Source organism: Poecilia latipinna, unplaced genomic scaffold (assembly GCF_001443285.1).
Source record: "Poecilia latipinna isolate Pla-1442-1.1 unplaced genomic scaffold, P_latipinna-1.0 Scaffold750, whole genome shotgun sequence".
Classification (NCBI taxonomy): Eukaryota; Metazoa; Chordata; class Actinopteri; order Cyprinodontiformes; family Poeciliidae; genus Poecilia; species Poecilia latipinna.
Window position 1 is genome coordinate 140,249 of NW_015113366.1, and position 22,566 is coordinate 162,814.

The following is a 22,566-nucleotide window of genomic DNA, read 5'->3' on the forward strand; positions in this document are numbered from 1 at the left end:
AAGGTTATAAATACCGTTAAGTAACTGTTTTCAGAACCTTTGGAAAGGATGCACCTATGAGATTATAAACTGGCATCCGAGCCGTATCTCTAAATCGATCAGGAAGGGGCAGAAATAATCAATTCCTCTGAGTTGCAAGCAAGCAAATATATCGCCGCTCATAAGTGCCTGCCTTATTGCTGGACAAACTCAAATCGGCTTTCCCAGGCCTGCAGATACATAAATACTTCCTGGATTTGTCAAATCTGATTTTTGCAGGAAATTAATAGAACCACAGACAGGACTAAGAGAGAGGCTTAGAGGAAATAAATCCCTCAACAGGAAGGTTTGACTTCAGATTATCGGTGTGCTGCAGAAAACGCAAAAAAAGACATTGTATGGCTGCGGTGAAGGAGGGATTTGCAGGGAGTGTAACTGAGCTAACACGAGACTCTGTCAGTTCATGACAAGTTTATTCCTGTTTGCCTTGAATCCAGCCTTAAATGCTATTAAACGTCACCAATTAACTCTCCGTATGTATCCAGCTTGACAGAACAGAACAAAGGTTTCATCGCCATAATATGGACCCATAAAACAAACGAGAGCGGACCATTAAGTCCGTGTATAGACCGTTAACTCGGGGAGTCATTAAACAGCTCGCTGCAGTGGAACGAGCATTTTTCTTTTTTTTTTTTTTTTTTTTACCTGATGGAATTGAATATTGATAAATACAGAATGCAGAACTCTGTGGGTAAACTTACATTTTTAATAAGACCGGATAATTAGAGCAGTTAAATTAAACATGGTATCCAGAGCTGAAAGGCTGTTAGTGTGTATTGATCCTGCTGCTGTCTGTTAAATCTATGCGGTTCATAAAGCAGGTGTAGATAAAAAGATGGGGTTGGTTTTAATGCCTTTTAATTTGCGAGGTAATTTGAGAAGCAGTGTATATCCTCAGTCGGGGCTCGCTTGTGTTTGGACTGACTAAAAGATTAAAACTATCAGTAAATGTAAAAGGAAAAGTCACCATAGTGACTCGTTAGTTGTTTCAGAGCGTCACAAGTTTGATTTGTTGTTGTGTATTTTCCCTAATCCGCACAGTAAGATTCATACACACCTCCACTAATGTTTGGTTAGATGACGTTCTGAACTCAGTTTTTGTAAAACAGTAATTGGTCTGCACTTGTATAGCTCTTTATCAAGTCCAAGAACTCCAAAGCACATTATACCATAATCAGTCTTTGTCCCACAAAGGGCAAACGCAGGTGTAGCAAAGTGACAAGCAAACAAAGCATGTAGATTCACACAGACAGAAATATAAATGAAAACAGATTAAATAGGAAGTATTCTACAGGACGAGTCAAACTCGAGGTCTGCAGGTCAAATCAAGACTAAAAAGAAGCACATAACTGGAACTTCAAGATGAGATTTATTTTATCAGTTTTTATTTGAATAGTGCCAAATTACATAAATGTGTAAAATGCGCAGTTATCCGATCCAACACAGTTCATAAAAGTACAATATCGTTGAAGTTAAAGCTGTTGAAGTGAAGTTAAACAATCTGTCCTACTCTTCCATTACTCCATTCACGCTTTGGAGTGCATCAGTTATGCTAAGAGTGAAACAGACCTCAGCATGATGCTTCCACCTCCGTGCTTACCAGTCAGCACGATGCTCCTAGATTTAAATATCTCACTTTGACTATATTATTTCTGACCTTGTAAATAGCTGAGCCTTTGTTTTCCACCAGACGACATTTGGCAGCTGCAAACTCCAGTCAAGCTTGAAGGAGTTGTATCTTCTTACTTAAAGTCTATTTTAAACTCACTCTTGTCTCAACATCTTCTGTTTGGGTGAGAATTGATGCTAGGCTTTATCTTGAACATTTTGTTTACACAGTTTGGGTTAGATGAGTGTAGCATTGGTCCAATTGGATGTTCTGATTCCACAATGGACCCAGCTATGTGAAAACTGGCTAACATTATGCTTGACCTGAGTCCAACAGTGTTGAAAAATAGGATAGACGTTTTAAACATCCATCATCTATCCCAGTGGCTTCAAACTCCAGTCCTAATGTAAAGCATCTTTTAAAACTCAAGTTTATCCAAAATGTTTTACTAGAAAATAAAACGTCAAAGATGAAGAGACTTGCATTAAAACAATACTAGTACAATTTTGACTTAAAATAATAAGGAATACATGATAAAATACCACATTTGGGAATATTTATTCAGATATTGGAATAAATTTGGATATTTGAGCCTTTAATTGTAACTCTGCTTCCTAATACATTCCTTCTTGTTTTTAAAATTGATTGACTTTGTTGTATGATCCTTTAAAATCACCACTAAAAGCTAGAAATTACATCAATCTGAACTTTATCATACGTAAACTTGCACTGAAGTTTTAGGCACATTCACTCTGATATTTTTTAGCAACTTCCAGAAATCATTTAAAAAGAGATTTAAATTCATTCTTCTTTGCACAGCCGATAGTCCTTTTACACATTCCCCATCCCTTTACCTAAATCAGTCTATCTTGTCGGCTTTTAAAACCTTGAGCCACTGCATCAAAACAAACCGACGTGTCCTCACACTCCGAGCTGAGAGGCGTTTCCGTCTCGCCGCCACGAGCCGAGCTCCTGCTAAGCATTATGATAGCTTCCATTACGTCCTGCAGTGTTGGTGTCTCTCGCCTCCAGGCAGGTTTGCTGTTATCTGGGCCAAGCCAGAACTGCACAGGAGACTCAGATAGAGAGAGAGGAGGAGGGTGTGAAAGCTCATGTGTGCCTATACCTCTGCTGGCATAAATAAAATATCACGAAGGAATCTGCTGCATGCACCTAGCATGTCCTCGGCTCTCCGAGGTGTGAGTGTGACCACATGGCTGCTTGTCGGCGTGAATGGAGATTGAGTTTTGGGGTAACACATTTGATCACATAAAAAAAGCGAATTACTGTGTATTCATGACAGGATGAGATGAGAATGGGAGATAGGTACTATTTTAACTTCTGCGAAATTCATAATTTGCATGTTTTTGTATTTCCATTTGAGTCTCTATTGTTTCTGAAAGCAGCACAAACCCTTTAGAAAAACCACCCAGCTGTTTTTTTGCCAATAAGTTCATGTTTTTTAGTGTCTGGAAAATGAACCGTTTCAAAAACCTTCAGCATGCGCTGCCCGTTACCTAGCAACGCCAGTGAAGCCCAATCCGTCACCTAGCAACCCAGCTGGTAAAACCGCCTTTGCTCAACTGCTTTTACCGCTGTATGCTGCTGGAAAAGACAAGTGTTTTGTTGTTGACTTGCCATCCAGAAACCACTTGCTGTATTCTTGTTGATTGGGCAGGAGGCTCCACTTCGGCTTTTCAAAGAAGTAGGGTTGTATAACTGAGCATCTGTTTGCAGCCATTTTCATGTGCGAGTGTAAATGTTGAGTTTGGAGGCGGCAGCTTATGTGGATTTAAAGTGACAGAGACCCTAAAACAGCTGAAAGGAGCTGAAACTATGCAGAACTGACCAAACTAAAGTCTCTAAGAATGATTTTATGCAAAAAAATGTAAGATGTATAGTCCAGGGACCGATTCTAACCTGTTAAAGGAAGTATAATACATCTCCTTTGAACTTCCTATGAACTTCCTACGCTCTAAACGTTTATTGGCTGCCATAGTAAAAAAAAAATATATATATATATATATATCCTGTTATTGTTCATTATCACAAGGGAGATGTTTAACTCAGCTCAAATATTTTCCACAGGTTTTCGGTCTCAGATTACGATGACAGAAAATGTATTGTCTCATTTCTGTGCAGGTTCTGAGAAATGTCTCGGTTCATAATTTTGTAGAGAAACGAATCATGAACATTTTTCACCATTCAGACAGATGCCAATAGATTTTAATTCAAATTCCCCTGGTGTTTGGAAGGTTTCATTATGCTCTGCAGTCTGAAGGTTCCCAGGCTCTTTTGGAAGAGAGACAGGCCCGCAGCATCACAGGTCCTCTACTGCACTTATAAAGTCCTGTCTTTCTCTCGTGTGTAAGTGTGTGTGTTTGTGTGTGCAAGAATACAGGTGTTTATCTCCAAAGTGCATTCAAATTTGGGTTTTAGATGGGTCACTCCAGTTAATGTCTTTTATTTACTGTGGATAATGCTATTGAGAGTGAAGAGAACAGCAGATATTTTTGAACTTTCTCATATTGCAGCACAGATTTAACATTTTTTCAGTCAAAATCATTTTGGTAACATTATTAGATGCATGAAAGAACTCAGTATGGCGTCTTTACCTCCAAGTCTTTAGGGGAAATTGCTCATTTACTGCTATTTTTGTCAAAATCTTGGACAGAATTGCATATTAGCGATGTGTTCCAGAGCTTATTTTGCCATCCCTGTCACCAGGAGAAAAAGCTGTGATCTTAATTGGCTTTGGCAACATTTGGTTGTTTTTCTTAAAGATGAAGATTTCAATGCAGATTAGGCCTGCAGGGATTCAGGAAAACATGTATTTTTTCTGATTTGAACGTAGCAGAATTGCTTGAAAAGTCCTTATAAAATCTTTTCCATTTTATCCTCCAACTTAAATCTGTGTTTACAAGTTGCACTGTCTGTTTCGTACAATATTGGAAATGAAAATCTTATTTATCATAAAAGAAAATGCAGAAAACAAAATAGCATCTCAATGAAGCTTCATCACTTTTTATAAAAATAAAATGAGACTGATGGAAGCATCTAAGCATTTATTACAGCAGATATTATCTAAGCTGCTTCTAATATAAAGCTAATGAGCTGTAATTACAGACTCTAGTTTCAACCCTCAACTTTTCTACAAAGGAGATTATTGTTTATGATTTTAAAAAAACATATTTATCTTCAAGGCCTGAGTTGACTTCTGGTTTTTTTCAAAGCAGATGAAAACTTCTTTTAAACCATTTCCTGTAGTTTGAACTCCTCTTAGCGAGAAGGCAGAGGCGGTGGGGGGTTTTCCTCGGGTCAGATGTAACCTTGAGTAACACTCCTCTTACCCCGCCTGCTGCTGCCAGCTGTCACTCAGCTGCATGTGATCGCTGAATGAGCAGAAACCTCCTGAACTTTTACCCCTGTTGAAAAAGGAACAGTGGTTTGCTGTTGCTTTTTTTTTTCTTTAGGGTGGGAAAGGGACAGTCGTGCCTCGGCTGTTTATTTATTCTGTTTGGCAGCAAACCTCAGCAGCAATGAGCTGTATTTGCCTGTAAGAGTGTTACTGTCCTTTGTACTGAGTCACATATGATCATGTTACAACCCCAAATGTTAATGTGTTTTATTGGGGTTAACAAAACATCAGCAAAACCCGTTTGTCAACAAAAAAGCTCCTTTTGCCTCAATTCCAGCTGCAAATCTTAGGTTTCTACCAGCTTTACGGAGCTAAAGAATGAATTTTTTTATCTGTTTATCTTATGATGTAGACTGTCTGAGTACGTTGGTTTTCTAGATTCCCAACTGGATTTAGATCCAGATGCAGACGGAGCTGTTCTAACTCATAGAAACTTCTGGCTGAGCCCTTCCAAAGTAGCTTTGACTCTTTTGATTTAACAACAATACAAAACGCTTCCATTTTGCAATGATTAAACTACAGGACATGCCTGCAAACATCAAGCCTTCACCCGTAAGTGGATTTGAAATCTGCAATTTGTGTTTTCTTAAACTTTGACAGATTACCTTCTTCCCCACCGAGTCACAATGTGGCTTCAGACGGCATCTTCCCCAACAAGTCTCTTGTTTTAAATTCGATTTGCACTTTGGGATGCCAGAGAGCGACCTGCGTCCAGCCTCGATGAACAGCTGGACGTTCGCTCGGTGTTTACACTTGTGCATTCTTGGTGAACGTGGAACCAAGACTGAAGAATACCTGGATGGTGAATCGTTCTGCGTTAGGCTCCCGTGTTCCACAAAAATAGAGCATATTTTAGCTACATTATTAAACTTTTATGTTTCAGTTTCAACGTAAAACACTTGCAGAACAACCTGATCCAGTTCAGATAGGTGCTGAGCACCTCACTACCCTTTTTCGAGGTGTTAATTTGATAAGTGAGGGGATGTCACAGCTCATATTCTGGGCAATTAAACCCGTATTGAAAGAACTGGATCACAGTGAGTGTCTTCCTCACATTTTTACTGCTTCCTTTCGACATACAGGACAGCACTGAAATGAGCGATGCTGCCTGGCATGCTGAGGCCTGATTGTCATTTCAGGATCACACCAGAAAATATCATTTTGGTTTGTTTCATTACTAATTAACGCCGACTGTGTCCTCATGCGCAATATAAAAGAGACAGGTTTGTAAAGAAACTGATTATAATCATGTTTCATTTTTGATTTTCACAGAAAACAAGACAGATACTGTAGATGTGGTGTGTGAGTGAGTGTATTTGTGTAAAATGCTTAGTTTAGAGGTTAGGAAGGCCTGATTAGGCAAGAGTTACATCTGGTTCCCCCTGTGGAGGGAAAACTAATTCACAAGGCAAGCACAGTCTATTCACATCCAGATATTCTATAATCCAACTCAATCCAGAGTAGGTATGCTCAGATCCATTTATGTCAAGTCAAATTTATTGCAGTTATAATAAAAAGTGAAATAAAATTCACTATAATATGGAAATTCCCTGTAAAAAAAAAAAAAAAGCAAGCCAGCAGGTTGAATCAAACCTTGACTGCGCTGTAAGGCTTCAACCTGAGCAAGCATGTTGCAACAGATGAAATTTTCAGCAAATCTCACTTATTATGAGGAGGCGTCTGCCTCGGCTGGCTGGTCGTTTAGGACAGGAAGGAGTCAGAAAATAAACACGATTCTCACCGAGCCTGGAGAGTTATCAACGGGATAAAAAAAAGAAACCATATTAAGGAAATACTATGTGAAACATGGAAGCACTGGGCCGGGAGTATGTTCGTTTATATAACTGTTTAATTAATGACTTTATCTGGGAAAGACGAATGGTTTCTGAACACAGAAACTCTGCGCCAGTTGCACTTTCTACACTGTAAAACATTTGAGCCGCATTTAGTTGTGTCTTCTGCTCTTTAAGTCAAATAAATTCAGATTTACATTTCGAACCTTTGTGAAAGATAAACTTACAGTAACCCTAACCTCCAACAGTTGAATAAACTCGAGTTTTTAGGTTAAAAAAACTGAATGAAGAAAAATACAGGAGTGGGAACTATTTCCCAGAATGCCTAGCGGCATGTTTCTGTATTCTGAGATGGAAGTGCGTTACATTGACTCTTGTGTTGTTAAGGCAAATGTTTAATGTCTTGTTCACATTAAATGTTTTTAAGCAGAAATCATTCACATGTTTAAAAAAAATCATTATCAGATCAGAAATTTGGTTCATGCAATTTAAAACAAGAATTTAAATTTTCTAAATTAAAATAAGTAGTTATTTTAACTTGATATTGTGAGTAAAAAACATAGAGAAATGTGGCTCTTTGACTGGGTGAGTTTTTTTTTTTTTTCTTGCATATTGTGAAATAATTATTTGGCTTAAAATGAAGCATTAAGTTAAAACTCACAATTCAAGATTAATGAACTTAAAAAACAACGTTAAGAGAATTTGTCTCTTGCTAAATCAATTCCAGGCACTTGAATTTCTGAGTTGAAATCAAAAAAATATTCTTGTTGACTTAAGTTGCATTTTTCAGGCAGCATGTGGATTTTCATTTTCAAGTTAAACCACCTTCAAATGTTTTACAGTGTACGGAAAAGAAAAACAGAAATTAAACGGTAGTAGCATAAATGACTTAGTTGTGGAAAAAGAGGTGAGGAGTACATTGTGTGGCTGAGAAAAAAAACAAAAACATCCTGACCTCAATAGTTCACCAATGACATCATCGAGGAAAGAGACACTGGGGTACTTTCTACGTAACTGAAAAGATAAAAAGGTTCAATCTGTGCAAATCACAATCATGTTTCCTTAGATGTGCTTAAGGAAAAAGTTGAATCTAATCTGTCGTCATGCCTGTGTTATTGATCAACCTCATTGCCTGTTTCCCACATCTGTGTTGAGGGGCGAGTTAACACATCCAGGACGACTTTTTAATCAAATTACAGGCCGCGGCAGCATCACCAGGGATTCAAACATGAAAATTAGTTTTTAGATTACGTATAGATTTGCCGCCGCTATCCTCGATACATATTGTTTCCCGATGACTTGGTCGGTACCACAACAAACTCTCGCCACAGCTCCTTGTAATTAAACTGCAGTGCTGGAGAATGATGGTCTGCCTGTGTGTAAATCTTGCACCATCAGTCTTCTTGGCATATTAATGCGTGTTGCTCACATCCGTCTGCCAAATATGATCATTAAAGTTTAACCCGCAGGCAGGCGGGTGACCTTGCCAAAGATGATTCCCTCCTGTGTTTTTTCATGTGCTTGTCTTGTCTGAAAATGATGTGAAATCTTGGCTCCTGTACATGTGGATTGTTTGGAGATGTGTCAGAAGTCAGCTCTGCTCCGTGAAACCTGCGAACGTGACACGAAAACCTGCTGTGTAGCAATTCAGACATGCAAGAGCAGCAGAAAGAACAACGGAAACAAAGAAACTCAGTAAATTTTAGCATCTGTTGTCCTTCAGAACACGACTTTTTCCGCATCATTTTTATTTCATTCCACTTTTAATGAGCAAGCAGAAACTATTTAATGAGCATTTGTGCTATTTGTACTGTAAACTCTTAGTAATATTGAGATGAAAATATGAAAAAGAAAAGCAGAGGAAAACATTTAAACCGTTAAATTATTCTGTTAATGACGTGCAAAACACTTTAAAATAAATGTATCTTTTAATGCAGCAGTGTAATCTCACACTGAAGAAGAAAATGTATCTTTTTATTTTGAGAGGAATTTATTCAGAGTGATAAAAAGTCAGGTTACGATATAGATTTTTACATTATATGTACCACAATGCTATATGCTACATTTTTTGCAAACATGACTTATAACCTGCGATAGATAGATTATGATTTTTGTTGTTTTAACCATTTTTTGTGATGAGTTGGACAAATGTTTTGTCCTGGTGAAGGATCCAGTGATGATGTGTTTTCTGCCAGAGACGACCACATTTTTATTTATAATGTCCTGGTATTTCAAAAAGTTTCTGATTATTTACTTAAGTAAAATAAAAAGACGTACAGCTTCACAGCTAACAGAGTATGAGACGCTTTTCTACGATTAAATGAAACCCACTTTAGGGTTTCATTTGGAAAAACCTAACTGTAGTCTAATCAGAACAACATACACAGTTCAGGTTGCATTTAGCAAAACTCAATAGTGAGAGTAGAAAACCTGCCTGTTTGCTGCAGCTGTTAATGATGGAGAAAAAAAAATGTTTCAAGAAATCATAATTTTTCTTGAAACATTTTGTTTCAAGAAGTCATTGGTGGCTAGAATGCACTGTAAGGCAGGAGAGAGCAATGTGGAGGTTGTGAGCTGCATACACGAGCATGACTGATAGCGCTAAGACCCTCCTCCTGGCTCTGATTGGTTGTTTCAGACAGGAAGCGGAGCTTTACTTTTTCTCTCATATTATGCTGTCAAGACATAATGACAGCTTTGCTAAATTTATAAAAATATGTTGTTTTTTTTTAAAGGAACATACTGCAGCTTTAACTGCCTTCAGCATCTTGAACTAGTCATTTTTAGCATGGTTAGTTGAGCTAGCATTAATAAAAAAGCCATTTTCCCTTTGCTGTATTTGTGAATTTTCTAAAGAACTACTGACATTCCTGTTAATTAATTAACTCTGTTGATTTGTTTTAAAAAAAAAAGTTTTTAATGTTGGATTTAAAGTAAAATTCAGCTGTAAGATGATGCCTATGAAATATAAGCCACTTAAAAAAAAATAAAAATAAAAACTGGCTTAATAAAACGCTAACACATTTTTAACTGGAAAGCAGAAAACACATGCAGTTTATGTTTTCTTAAATCACTTGGACCTAAAAGTGCATCAAGTATGAAAGAACAACGTAAAATAGAGACAAAACAAACCTCCAAAAATTCAACATTAATATATGCCTGGGAGTGGAGGCAAATTTCAGTTTAAGCAAATAGACCAAGAGCCAAATCTTCCATAATTATTTTATTGCTGTCATGCAAAAGTGAATAATACACTGGTAATTTCAAACTGACCAGAGCATGAACGTAGTAAGTGTACGACCAACATCTAATTGGTGGGATCATTTCTGTCTGCAAGTGTAGAAGCAATTGTGCATCGCTAACAGCAATTATTTCAGCCGAGACGGTTAGAGGACTGGTTTGATTGTGGCGGCACAGCACAAGTCAACAGCTTCATACCTGCTTTTCAGGCACATATGGCGTCTAAACGGCTGTGTGATGTTATTAGCTGAAAAAAGGAGGCAGAGTAGTGGTGTGAACCCCTCCAGATGCTGCAGAGAGCCACCGAAGCAGATAATGTCCTGCCTGGATTACCACAGGGATGGCAGCCACAGCCAGAGTCCTCCCCTCCTGTGGGTCCCGTCCAGCCGGTCCTGCAGGGATCAGCTGTTCTCTCCAGCCTGCTGCTGGCCTCAGCTGTCCCTCACCTGCTCCTGACCGGCTGCGGATGTGTCTGCATACTGACGCACTTCCAAATTATTGACAGCCGTGACGGCCAGGTTTATTTATGGCTTGGACTGTGCAGTTTGTCCTCTGGGCCAGCTTCATCTCGGAGAGTTGCAGCATTGCAGAAAATCAACCAAAACGAGACGCAGCATGATGGCAAAGTGATGCAAAGAGACAAAACTCTAACCTGGGTTCCAACCTACTCTTCATGTCTCATTTTTACGCTTTTCCTGAGTTCTCGTAGCTTTCTTAAGCCATACCTCAAAGCATAAGTACAAAAACTTTCGACTAATTTTTGGCAGACATTTGTACACTTTATGGATGAGTGGACGCACTGTAAAACCTAATTTTTTACTTAATGCAAAATGCCTCAAAATTCTTTAGCTTTCATTAACTTGTGCAATTTTAGTGAGTGTAACTTAATGAACTTAATAAATCTGGTATGTTGTAATGACTTAAACAACAGCCAAAGCTTAATTGTTTTTTGCATAAACCCCAAAGCTTTCTGAAGGCACTTTTTAAAAACATAAAATTAGCTAATTGAAACAGTACCTGACTTCTGCTTTGACAGAATATAAAGCAGTAATAGTTTGCTCACTTTTTTCAGTAAAACAGACAACAGCATATGCAAGGCTGCACCCTCTGGCGGAGCAGGTTGTTCATAAAAACAAACATGCGACTCACTCATGGTGCAGCTTCATGCATGCAAATGCAGCAGAAAAATGGCTAAGAAGAGCTGCATTGCTCTGAAGTCGGCCCATTATTGATGAACTGACTGCAAATGAAGCTTTGGAGTCGCTTTAAACATCTTAAAACTAATTTTTGTGACAAATAAAAAAGTGGTTTAATTAGTTGCTGGTGGTGGTGCCTCAATTCGCCACTAGTAATTTGAACTTAGTTCAAATTAACTATGTTAACTTTTTTAAATGTTTTCACGTCAAAAGACCCTCAGCTTATTTAAATCATGGTCTTATTATGACTGCATAAAAAAAGTAAAATACACAAATGTATTTGATTAAAGTAAACATTGTAATTCACTATACATTAAAATAAATTCACTGGACTTTAATTGAGTGTTTCCAATTTACAGTGTGGATGGATAAATGGATGGGTTTTGGTGAGATAATATTACTTGTAAATATTTACTTTCAGTATATTTTCTTTCTCTGTACTTATGCAGACCTTTAAATTACTCCAAAGTTGTTAAACTATGGATGAAAGAAACACTAGCTGAGAAGAAAACACACACAGCAACACGAAGCAGCTACTGGGGCCACAAAATGACCTCACAGAGATGCAAACTATCCGTTAACAAGCTAAATGTCTGCAAAGGGACCAAAATCAGACCAAATATTACAACATAATGGCTTTAATAAAATACTAACCAGCATTAAGGAGTACAAAAATACACAAGAGACAAAACAACCACAGAGAAGCACAAAATGACCACAAAGAGACAGAAAATAACTGCAGAGCGCCACAAAATGACAAGGACATGCAAATGGGCTGCATGGGGCCCACAAAACGGCTGCAAACAGATTTAAGTAAAACACAAAGAATCACTTGAAAGCAACCTTAAAGAAAGATGAAAAAACATCTTCTTAAAGAGACAAGATCATTGTGGGAAAGAAGAGAATTAAAAGATGCAAAACAAACCTATCCGGGGGCAGTTTGGAGGTTCGGCTCGGCTGCTTTGCTTTGTCTGGACAGCGTGCTCGCTTGTCGCTTCAGTGAAGAAACCGCTTTGGACTTAAATTTCAATTAGTCTTTCAGCGTTTGTGGGAGTGCATCAGACACAGAGCTAACCCTTACACACAGACTGCAAATTGAACGGGGCGTGATGGTAATTTTGTTGCAGTGCTTTTTAAAAGGATGTGCTCCAGTGACTCAGGTGTATTTACATTAAACACTTCCCCCAGAGCTGGGTGCAGCACGAGAAATTAAAGTCAAACTGTAATTTATACAGCATCAGTTGAAAGCCACGTTTGGTTGTTGGTCAATTTAAAGGTGATTTCTACACTTCAGGTTTGTCCTTTAGTTGGCTAAAGTTTTCTACTTCCTGCAGAATTTTGCGGTTTTTCTTATATTTTTATCATACTGTAGTGAGATCCAGATTTTGCATTTTGACCTTTTATCTCCAGGGATTTTCTGCCCTCTTCAGCTAACCAGCTGAACTTTCTGAGTCATAAAATGAACTCTTAGTTTAGATAAAATAAACATTTGTCTGCTCTCAAAACTGTTGTGGGATCTCTGTTGAGAAAAAAACCATAAGGGATAACCACACATAATTATTCCCTGTAATATCCAAGCTGGATCAGTTTTAAAATGAGGATTTATTAATAATCTTTTAATTGAAATGAAAATCTAATTAATTAGAGGCTTTATAATGAAGTCATCTCTATTAATCTCTCTTTTTTTCATGTATTTGTTGTGGTTTATGATGCTAGATCTCTTAAGTTTTCAATTTCAAATTGTTACCCATCTTCCTTAGACTGGAAATAGGTAATTAAACTGAAAATATGAAAAAACAGAAACACTGTAAAGAAGGTTAATTAAAGGTTTTTTTTAAAAAATAATAATAATCCTGTAAATTAAGAACAAATCTGTTTGATCAATTCCCTTTTGATAACTTCAGGCCATAAAATGTTACACATCTAACAGAATGTAAACTTAAACTGACACTTTACACATTATTTGCAACACCAGAACTTAAAGAGACTCGGATAATTAAGAAGATGCCCTCAAACACTGAAATATCTCAGAGCGTCTGTGGGGGAAATTCCCCAAATAGATACTTCAAGAAGATCCACACTGAAACGGAGAATAAAGACGAGCATTTCCACATCGAGGCATCTTGACTCGCATACTCACGAGGAGCATGACCTCAATTTTCAGCCGCTGCCACTGTAAGAGAAGCACAGGTGCACTCGAGGAGAGACGGCTATGCTAGCACGCTAGCTATTGAGTTTGTGTAACCCTGAGGGCAGAAACATGTTCACCGAGCAAACCTTTTTATGTTTCCCCCAACAAACGGATCACTCTGGGAAGCGAGGGGACTGTCGGTGGTGGTGGAAATATATTCCTCCGCACGTTCAAAGTTGGATTTCTGCTGACAGCAAATCTTTTCCAGAATGTAGCATATGGATAAACATGGGGCTTAGTGGCAGGAGACATTCACATGCACTCTAATCTGATTTAGTTTCTAACTTAGAAAAGTTATCTACATCTATTTCATTATCTTAGATTTTTTTTTTTGTTCTGTTTTGCACTAAGAGCAAAAGTGATCTTGGCATATCTTCGATTCACAGATTAAAGTTTGGCGTTCCAACTTTGTGATTACCGAGCCGTCTGATAACTCAGACTCCGTTTCCTCTGAGAAATCTGCACTTTAAAGAGAAACTCTCTCGCTCTGGTTTAAGGTTAAACTTCTGTTGCTTGATTTCTCCCAATTTGCTTCAAAGAAGGAGTCCACTTCAGACATATTATTAGCTTGTCAAGACTTTGCAGAGAGACACTTTAACTGCAGCTGGTGTGGTGCAGGTTGTCACATCAGAGGAAATCCAGGCATGCATTGCAGTACGTTTCCTGTGTTGGTGGCAGCCGCCTTTGATTTTAAGCATAAAATAAGTTTTGGAAACTTATAAAGGAAAAATATTTATAGATTAATTCAAATGAAAACATAAAACTCAGTTTCTTTTACATAATTCCTCTCATGTTTGCACTTTCAATGGAATCACCTTGAAAATACTTTAAACTTACTTAGCAATAACTGATAGAAGCTGACCAAACCTTGACCAGTTTTTTTAGCTGCACTAGTAAGAGGTCGTCTTTCTGGAGAATTTATTTTCTTCAATTCACAGATACTTTATTAATCCCATAAGGAAATCAAATGTTGTCACTCAAGTTTGTTCAAAGAGTTGTTGTAGATGCTGATCGTTGAGGGCAGGAAGGATTTCCAGTAGCAGTCTGGGTCTCAACAATTCTTGAGAAGCCTCTGACTGAAGACGCACAGCTGTGTGTTAAGAGTTGTCTGTAATGTTTTTATTTTGTGAAGAATTCTTATTTATTCACAATAAAAGAGATAAGAAATCCATTTTCTTGCTGTATTTCTGAGTGGACATGAATTCAATAACAAATATTTATTGTTTTTCAACCATCAGATTGGTTCAAACATCTGTTGCTCATTCACCGCCACCCCTGATCATTCTTTGAAAAGATGGACTGTTGACGCCGACGTTAGCTTCCAGGATGTCGGACCTGTCGCTACATCGACTTTCTACTTTAGGCAAAACTCGCTTTAGAACAACTGTCACTGTTTCTCAGTGTCCCGTCGGATTGCTTTTTGAAGCAAAGAGAGAAGCGGCACAATTGTGTGTCCGTCAGATTTACGGTGGTACCAGAAACGACTGAATACAAAGGTTCCATTTGGAAACTTCTGGCCTACCTATGTGTCTCTTCTGAGTGCCTGGAGAGCCTCCGCAGGGAGCCTCCCTGGAAACGTCATGATCAGACGCTCAAATCACTTGAACCGACTCTTTGTGATGTAGAGAGGGAACGGTTTCACTCCAAGCTCCACTTAGATAATCTCACCTTCACCTTTTCTCAAAGTCTGAGCTCGTCCACTTGACCTAGTAATCTCATTTTTAGCCACTTGCCTCTGGGATCTTGTCCTCTCAGTCAAGTTTCCTTTCTCTTCACCGGAGACGTACATGGACTGGTAAATCATGAGCTTCATTTGCTACTTAGCTCAGCTCTTTTCTGTCTACAGCAGACAGAAGCAGTGCCTGTATTAGATGCTTGAACTCCTCTTTGTAAGGCAGACGCTGATCCCTGACCAAAGGGATCCTGCTGTGGAATAGTGCAGAATAAAAATTTGTTGTTCTCTTTCCATTTTCTCTGCACTTTTTAGGATTGCTTAAAATTGTGCAGTGTGCATATCTAGGCTAAAAATAGAGAAAATAAGAGTCTTTTTAAGTCAGAAGAAAAGAAAACACAAAAAAATTAGGGAACAATGTTTGACTTTTTAAGTTTTCCTGTATAGTTTCAACCAGATCACCAAAGAGATATTTTCTGCAGATGCTAACAGGATAGAGAATCAATATCTGCCAGTCTGTGACAAGTCAGCAGATGACGGCGAATGTACTTGACAGGAATAGATGTAAAAGTCTGGAGCTGCAGGAGCTCGACAGCTCCGCATTACAGGTGGAGTCACAGTTCCTGCAAGATGCAGAGCAACATCTGCACAGATTTCCACATCCACCCGTCTCTCTCTCTGCAAGACACCTGTCAGTGACGTCATCAGGGCGAGCATACGTAATTAAGTAATCAAGAAGATGCATCACATATGTAAATGACATTAATTGCAGACATGCGTTTGGGATACTCATTCAAATTAACCACATCGTTTAGGCATGGATCTCCTGCCAGCGTTAAAATCATTGTACTAATTAGGTCAGTCAGTGCGGGTTGAAACAATCTGAAAAGCAATTTCAGTTCCAATTAATTGTAAACTGAGAGAATGGGAGCAATAAGGGATCCACATGCGTGAAGGGACAGGAAGGACACAACAACACACACGAAAACAGGCAGCAATTACTGGAAATCATAAAGCAGTGCTGTGTTATTATTTGTCAAGAGCTACTGACTCAGTTGTGACAGTCACCATTTTGGGGGGAAAAAATAAATAAATAGTTTCTGACCAGCTGGGAAAAATTGCACCATCTCTTTTCAAAACCAACTGATGTTGTTTGTTTAGCTGTCTCAATTTAAAAAGTCAAAATACCAGCTAAAATCCCATAATGTGTTTATTTATGAAGAAAAATGACTTTTAAATGGCAGCTGCAAACATGGATATGGATATCGCTGCATGTTGAGAAATGGAGCAGGTTTTCTGAAACATTACCACTTCTTTGATTGATGTATGTTGCTGCTGAAGAGTGTGTGTACATTGGGGTCAAGGCTGTGAACAATGTTTCTCTTTGTTTGCTTGATTAGAGAATAATGAAGAGCCCAGTGCACTGAGCCCCATTGAAAACCTGGTTATTCAATCAAATATTGTTGTTTATAAGTGATTCTAAGTTTGTCTTCTTTGCATTATTTGAGGTCTGAAAGCACTGCATCTTTTTCCTTATTTTGACCATTTCTCATTTTCTGCAAGTAAATCCAACATTTTTGCTCATAGAATAAAAGGACAATGTTCATTTTACTCAAACATATACCTATAAACAGTAAAATCAGATAAACTGATCAGTTTAAGTGGCCTCTTACTTCCTTCCAGAGCTGTAGATAGAAGGATCAATAAATGATGAACAAACAGATCAATGGATGCCTGGATAGACGATGGGATTTGGAGTACAGTCTGGAAGTAAAAACATTTTGGAGACTTTTATATGCCTGGAAGAAACCTAAAGTTATTGTTCCTAAACTGCTCCATGTTTCCACTGTTTCTGCTGTTTGTGGCGTAAAGTCACATTTTGAAAGGATAACTAATGGAGGATAACAGGCCTGCTTGGATAATTCATGCTATTTGCTTTGTGAATTAAACACTGATGCTCTGCAACAGAATATCTACATATGCAACCAGGTGCAGTACAGTCTGGGTGTGTAAGAGCTTCTGTGTCTTCACTTTATCAGGTACAAAAATTGTTTTTATAATTGCGGGACAAGTTTGCCCCCTTTTTTTGCCAGCAGTTTCCTCTGGGTGTTACCATGGAAACATGGGTTTGAGTTCAGCATTAGCCTGTGGGTCTGTGGATAAACACTTGAAATATGTCAGTCTTTATTTATTTATTTTTTTGTCGACATAGCATCAGAATGGGCTTCCTGGCCAGGGAGCCAGTGCTGCATTTATCAAATCAAACAATAACAAGCACTGGACAGAAATGAGGATACTTCTCCAAACTACAGTGAAACAGCTGCTGAGACAATGTGATGTGTCCTTGGAGATCCTCCTACACTTGTTTTGTCTTTTATTTCCTCACCTTTTTGTTCAAGTTATCCTGATTCTCCCTTCCTTCCTTCCTTCCTTCCTTCCTTCCTTCCTTCCTTCCGTCTGTCCGTCCTGCGGCACTTCTTCACATCCCCTGTCTTAGAGATCTCACCCAGAAAGACAGCTGCTTTGTCCGTTCGTTCTGTAATTACATTCCTCTGCCAGATCTTTTGCAGGCTGATTATTTAGCTGCCTGCCGCGCTGCCTTTATCTGCTGCCAAGCCACTTTGTGCAGGTTAGTTCTGATTCGACAGAGAAGGAAAAGATTAACATCGTGGTTCAGACATTAAAAATCAAGGGGAAGAACGTGAACGACCTGCCCGGTTTGTGTTTACCGCATAACTGCGAAAAAGAGAAATAAAAAATCCTGCCATTTATTTCAGCTGACGACGCATTCTGCAAAAATGAGGAAAAGGAAGAGGCACAAAGTTGGCTTGCAGAAAGCCAGGATCAACCGCCTCCCGGCTTTATTTCTTGGCTTTCTCTTCCGTACTCTCTTTAAGTCAGAGCATCACCAGCTGTTATGGCAGATGGGCAAAGCGGCATCCAATTCAACATCCATCCATTTCCATGCAAGCACACATGAAGCCGCCCCTCCCACTGCCTGTCTCACTCCCCCTCTGGCTCCAACACCATCCAAGTTGATTTCCTCTGCGACCCCACAGGAGGATGTCGGGTCGCTGCCTTTTTGATTCCAGCACACAAACGTTGTCGACTTCAGACGCAGAACTCTGCAACACCAGTTGGTCAAACAATAATGTGCTTTTGTTTTCATTTTTAAACATTTAGCAATATAACGTGATTCACTTGTGTTTTAAACGAGAGATCAGATTGTGGTTAAACTTTGATCTGTAATCTGTGATGGTTTTAATAAAAATTAAAAAGTCACAATTTTACAATTACTTTTCTCAAAATATTTTGACTTTATTCTCATTTTATTTCAACTTTATTCTTGTGAAATTATGATTTTATTATATTATTTCAGCTTTTATTCCTCAACATATTATGAATTTATTCTCAAATTGTTTCAGCTTTATTCTCGTAATATTGTGACTTTTGTGACAAGAATAAAGTTGTACTCGTAATACTACAACTTTATTCTCGTATTAGTTTGACTTTATTCTCGTGATTTAATTTTTTTCCCTTTGTATGGCCATAATACTTCATCATATTAATCAGCTGGTCAGTTCTGAAAAAAGTATTTTTCTTTCCTTTTGTTTCCCGTAAAGCACTTTGAATTGTCTTGAGTATCGATGATGCTTTTTGCTTCATTACATATATTTAAGAAATGGAAACTAACTCCAAACATTTACAGCCTGTGAAGACATCAGTCAACATGCGATTTATTAGTTTAGCAAAAATCAGAAGGAAGTTTAGGGATCGAAGTGAAACATGGCCTGATTATTTGCATAGCATCATCCAAAGATAAGACAACCCAGCACGCTTTCCTGATCAAATATCAAAACCTTTAAAGTTTCTCTAAAAAGAAGCTAGGACTTTGTGCGTGCATATTATTCAGTGAAGAAAATGGGTTTAGGTGCTCATTAAACCAAGGTGAAAAGTTAAAGCCAGAGGAGAAACGTTGAAGGCAGAGCTGGTCTTATTCTGAAATTACCTACAGCAACTTTTAAAGAGCACACAGCATGATGAGTGTTGGGCTTTAGAAGACATTTCTACCCTTTTATGCATATTTTACTAAAGAAACCTTTGGTCTCAAATATTCAGTTTCTCATGCAATACTTATTAAATACCTGCAATACCTCAGCGGAATGCCACACTTACCTGTCTTCTTACCGTCTGGTGTGGTATTAAAGAAAAACGTTGCGTGTGTTTTCACACACTAAGAAGTGTCTTTAACACACCTCCACTCTGCTGCAAAACTGCATTTAGTTCACGGATTCTATAGGATTCTGAGCAAATCCGTTATCTTCCACTTCACTGCATGTTAGAGTAAGGCGGTGCTTGTTTTCTGATCATGCTGAGCCTTCCTCAGATTATTGCAGGATGCACTGTATTTCCTTCTATCTACAGTAGAAAGCACTGCATGTAATTTAGGGCATTTTAGCAGGTTTCAAATCATTTTGATCCAAGACTTCAAAGTAACAACGAAATACTATTGTTTTGTCATTGCTGTCTCTTCAAAGTGAGAAAAATTACTTAAAAGGGCAGTTTTATAGAAAAATGACTTTTTGTGTTTTACATCATGTTATAATGTTATTTCCTCATCAAAAACACACCTGGAGTGTTGCTTTGAATCTTTCATTCATGCTGCAGAAATCCTTTAATCTCCTGTGGCAACCATTTGAGGGTACCTAAATGTTTGGGGGACCAAGCGGCACCTTCAGCGCTGCAGCTGCACCCCTCCTCTGTGACTCCCCCACTGAGCTCCTTCAGACTAGCCAGCAGCAATTAGCAAACACCTGATTGACCTGCACATCTGCTGAGTTCATTATAGAAGCTCCTTCGCAGTGCAGCGCTGGTAAAAATGTTGTTAAACATCAGCCTGTCACAATAAGGACTAAATCAAATAACAGCATGATCAATTAAACAAAGCTCAATAATCTCTAATTGCATCATTTATCATTTTTCTTTTTTCTCTTTTTCTACCAAAAACTGAATGACGAAAGTCTTCAGTCTGGGACTTTGGTCTCAACTAGCCCCTTTTTTAATTTTGTCTACAGAAACTTCACAACTAACTTCATTTGTTGTTTCTGTTGTTTTCTTTATGCATTTAAAAATACTTTTAAATTAATAAATTATATTTTTTTACTAATAATTACAAATTTCTACCAGTTCCAGTGTTCATTTGAATTTAACAACTTAATTTAACATATTTACTTCATTGGCACTATACATAACATGTCCCCTTTAAATAATAAACAAATAGTGATTTAATAGAAGAATTAAAATAAAGTCAGTAAAATCCTATTAGCCAGTGGACCTTGAAACAAGCTGTGTAATGCTGCTCACATTTAAAAGGAAATAAATATATACTTAAAATGGACAATGATGAGTATTTGCATGTTTAAAATAATAAATATTTTAATTTCTTACAAAGCATACTTAGGTTTTTTTGTGTAAATAATATCTGCCTCTTCATACAGTATTTTGATTTTCTGGTTGTGATTGTTTTTTGTGTTGTTTTTATCCAGTGTTTGCAAGGAATACTGGATTAAAATGGCTGTTTGTGATTGGCTAGTGATGTGGCTCATTTACATAATGATGGACACCTGCTGTTAAGGTCTGACTTTAGATACTTAAACCTTTACTGACTAAATTCTCACCTTATCCTGCACAAGTTTTATTAGATTGTTGAAAGCAATGGGTTTACAATGAAACTGCAACTAGAAAATGACAGAAATATTCAAACCATCTCATCTAAACCCGGCTTACGTTGGTGATTCAAGACCCAAAGTGTGCAAAGGAAATAATCCCATTGCACAAAAAAATTGAACTGTTTAGCTTAGGCAAGCTGGATCAGTGGAGTTATTCTCTTTTTTCACTTTTCTTTCTGCAGTGTCACAATATTATCTTTTTTTTTTTCTGGCTCTGAGGATTGAACCCAGCACGGTTCCTCTGCTGTTGTATTTCTCATCACATGTCCACAGCAACCATTGTCAACAGGACTTTTCTGAATTTGGTTTTTCTTTTTGTGCAAATTTCAAGGAAAAAATCAGAACTCTGTCCGCACTCCAAGCACACGACGGGGCTCACGTGTGCGCATGTCTTGCCACTCTGGTTAAATAAGTGGGAATGGAAAAGGTCACCTTCCAGAGAAAAGCCTTTTGGGACAAAAACAATTCAGACCTAATAATGGTAACAAGGTTGTTTTAGTCAATTTCAGTTTGTTTCCGAGGCTTTATGCGATATTGTTTGGCTTTCCGCTAATGGAAGGCCGCTCTGGAGGGCAGTACTTGGTCAACATCCCATTCTTTCTCCTTCTGAAGGTAAATTTGTTTTTCAACCTGAGCCCACGTCTTCTCTGAACGCAAGATTGATGTTTAGTTAAAACAGGAAAGAACCATTAAATGTAAAACATTTGTATCTGATATTGGTATGAAAAGCTTGTTGAGCTTGCATGAAGGCTTTCAGACAAATGGCTGGTTAAACCCATATTTTGGAGCTGATTGATACAAAAAGACTGAATCAACTGGTGAAGCACATGAGAAACAGTTTAAATAAATACAACCGTTTCAACCTACTCTGGTGTCTTCTAGGCCTTTTGCGAAACATTTTTGTAGAATATTTTGTACGGTATTAGGAATACATTAATAAAATACAAATAGACAAGTAACAAAATTCACTTTTTAAATAAGAAAATGAACATTATGTTGAATAAACTGCATAGTTTGGAACATGAGATGCATCTGCAGCTAAAAAAAAATTACTTATAGCATCAACATATGAAACTCTCAGGCTTTTCTTGACATCTATGAAATGCAAGGCTGATTTGTTGATTATTTTTTGGATTAACCGATTAACAACTGGATAGCAAAAGGTGCTTTGATAGATTTTTTTTTTTTTTCCAGAATTTAAACCAGGTGTTCTGGGTATGTATATCTACAGAAAATGAAGAATTTTGTCTTGTTTATCTTTATATATGCAAGCCAGTTGTGGCTTAATTGCTTCTCAGAGTGTGTTGTTCTTGTAACAAGTGGCATGTAGTCTACTTAACAATTAATCAATTACTAAATTAGTTAATGATTATTTCAATAATTGATTTATCACTTACACAGATCTGGAAAAAAAATAAAAATAAGAGACCACTGCAAAAATTATTAATTGTCTGATTTTACTTTTTATAGGTTTATGTTTGAACAACATGTCTCTGAAATTCCAACCAAAATGTAGTTTTTATTTGCAGAAAATGAAAAATGGTCAAAATATCGAAGCAGATGCAGAGCTTTCAGACCTCAAATAATGCAAAGGAAACAAGTTCACATTCATTTAGAAACAACAATACTAATGTTTTAACTCGGGAAGAGTTCAGAAATCAGTATTTGGTTGATTTTCA

At 37.8% G+C, this 22,566-nt stretch overlaps 1 protein-coding gene across 3 annotated transcripts in view; it reads left to right on the forward strand.

The window, feature by feature from the left end:
• The window catches only part of LOC106955580 (RALY RNA binding protein like), a 118,777-nt gene that overhangs the window by 2,013 nt on the left and 94,198 nt on the right, over positions 1-22,566 (forward strand). The window lies entirely within an intron of this gene.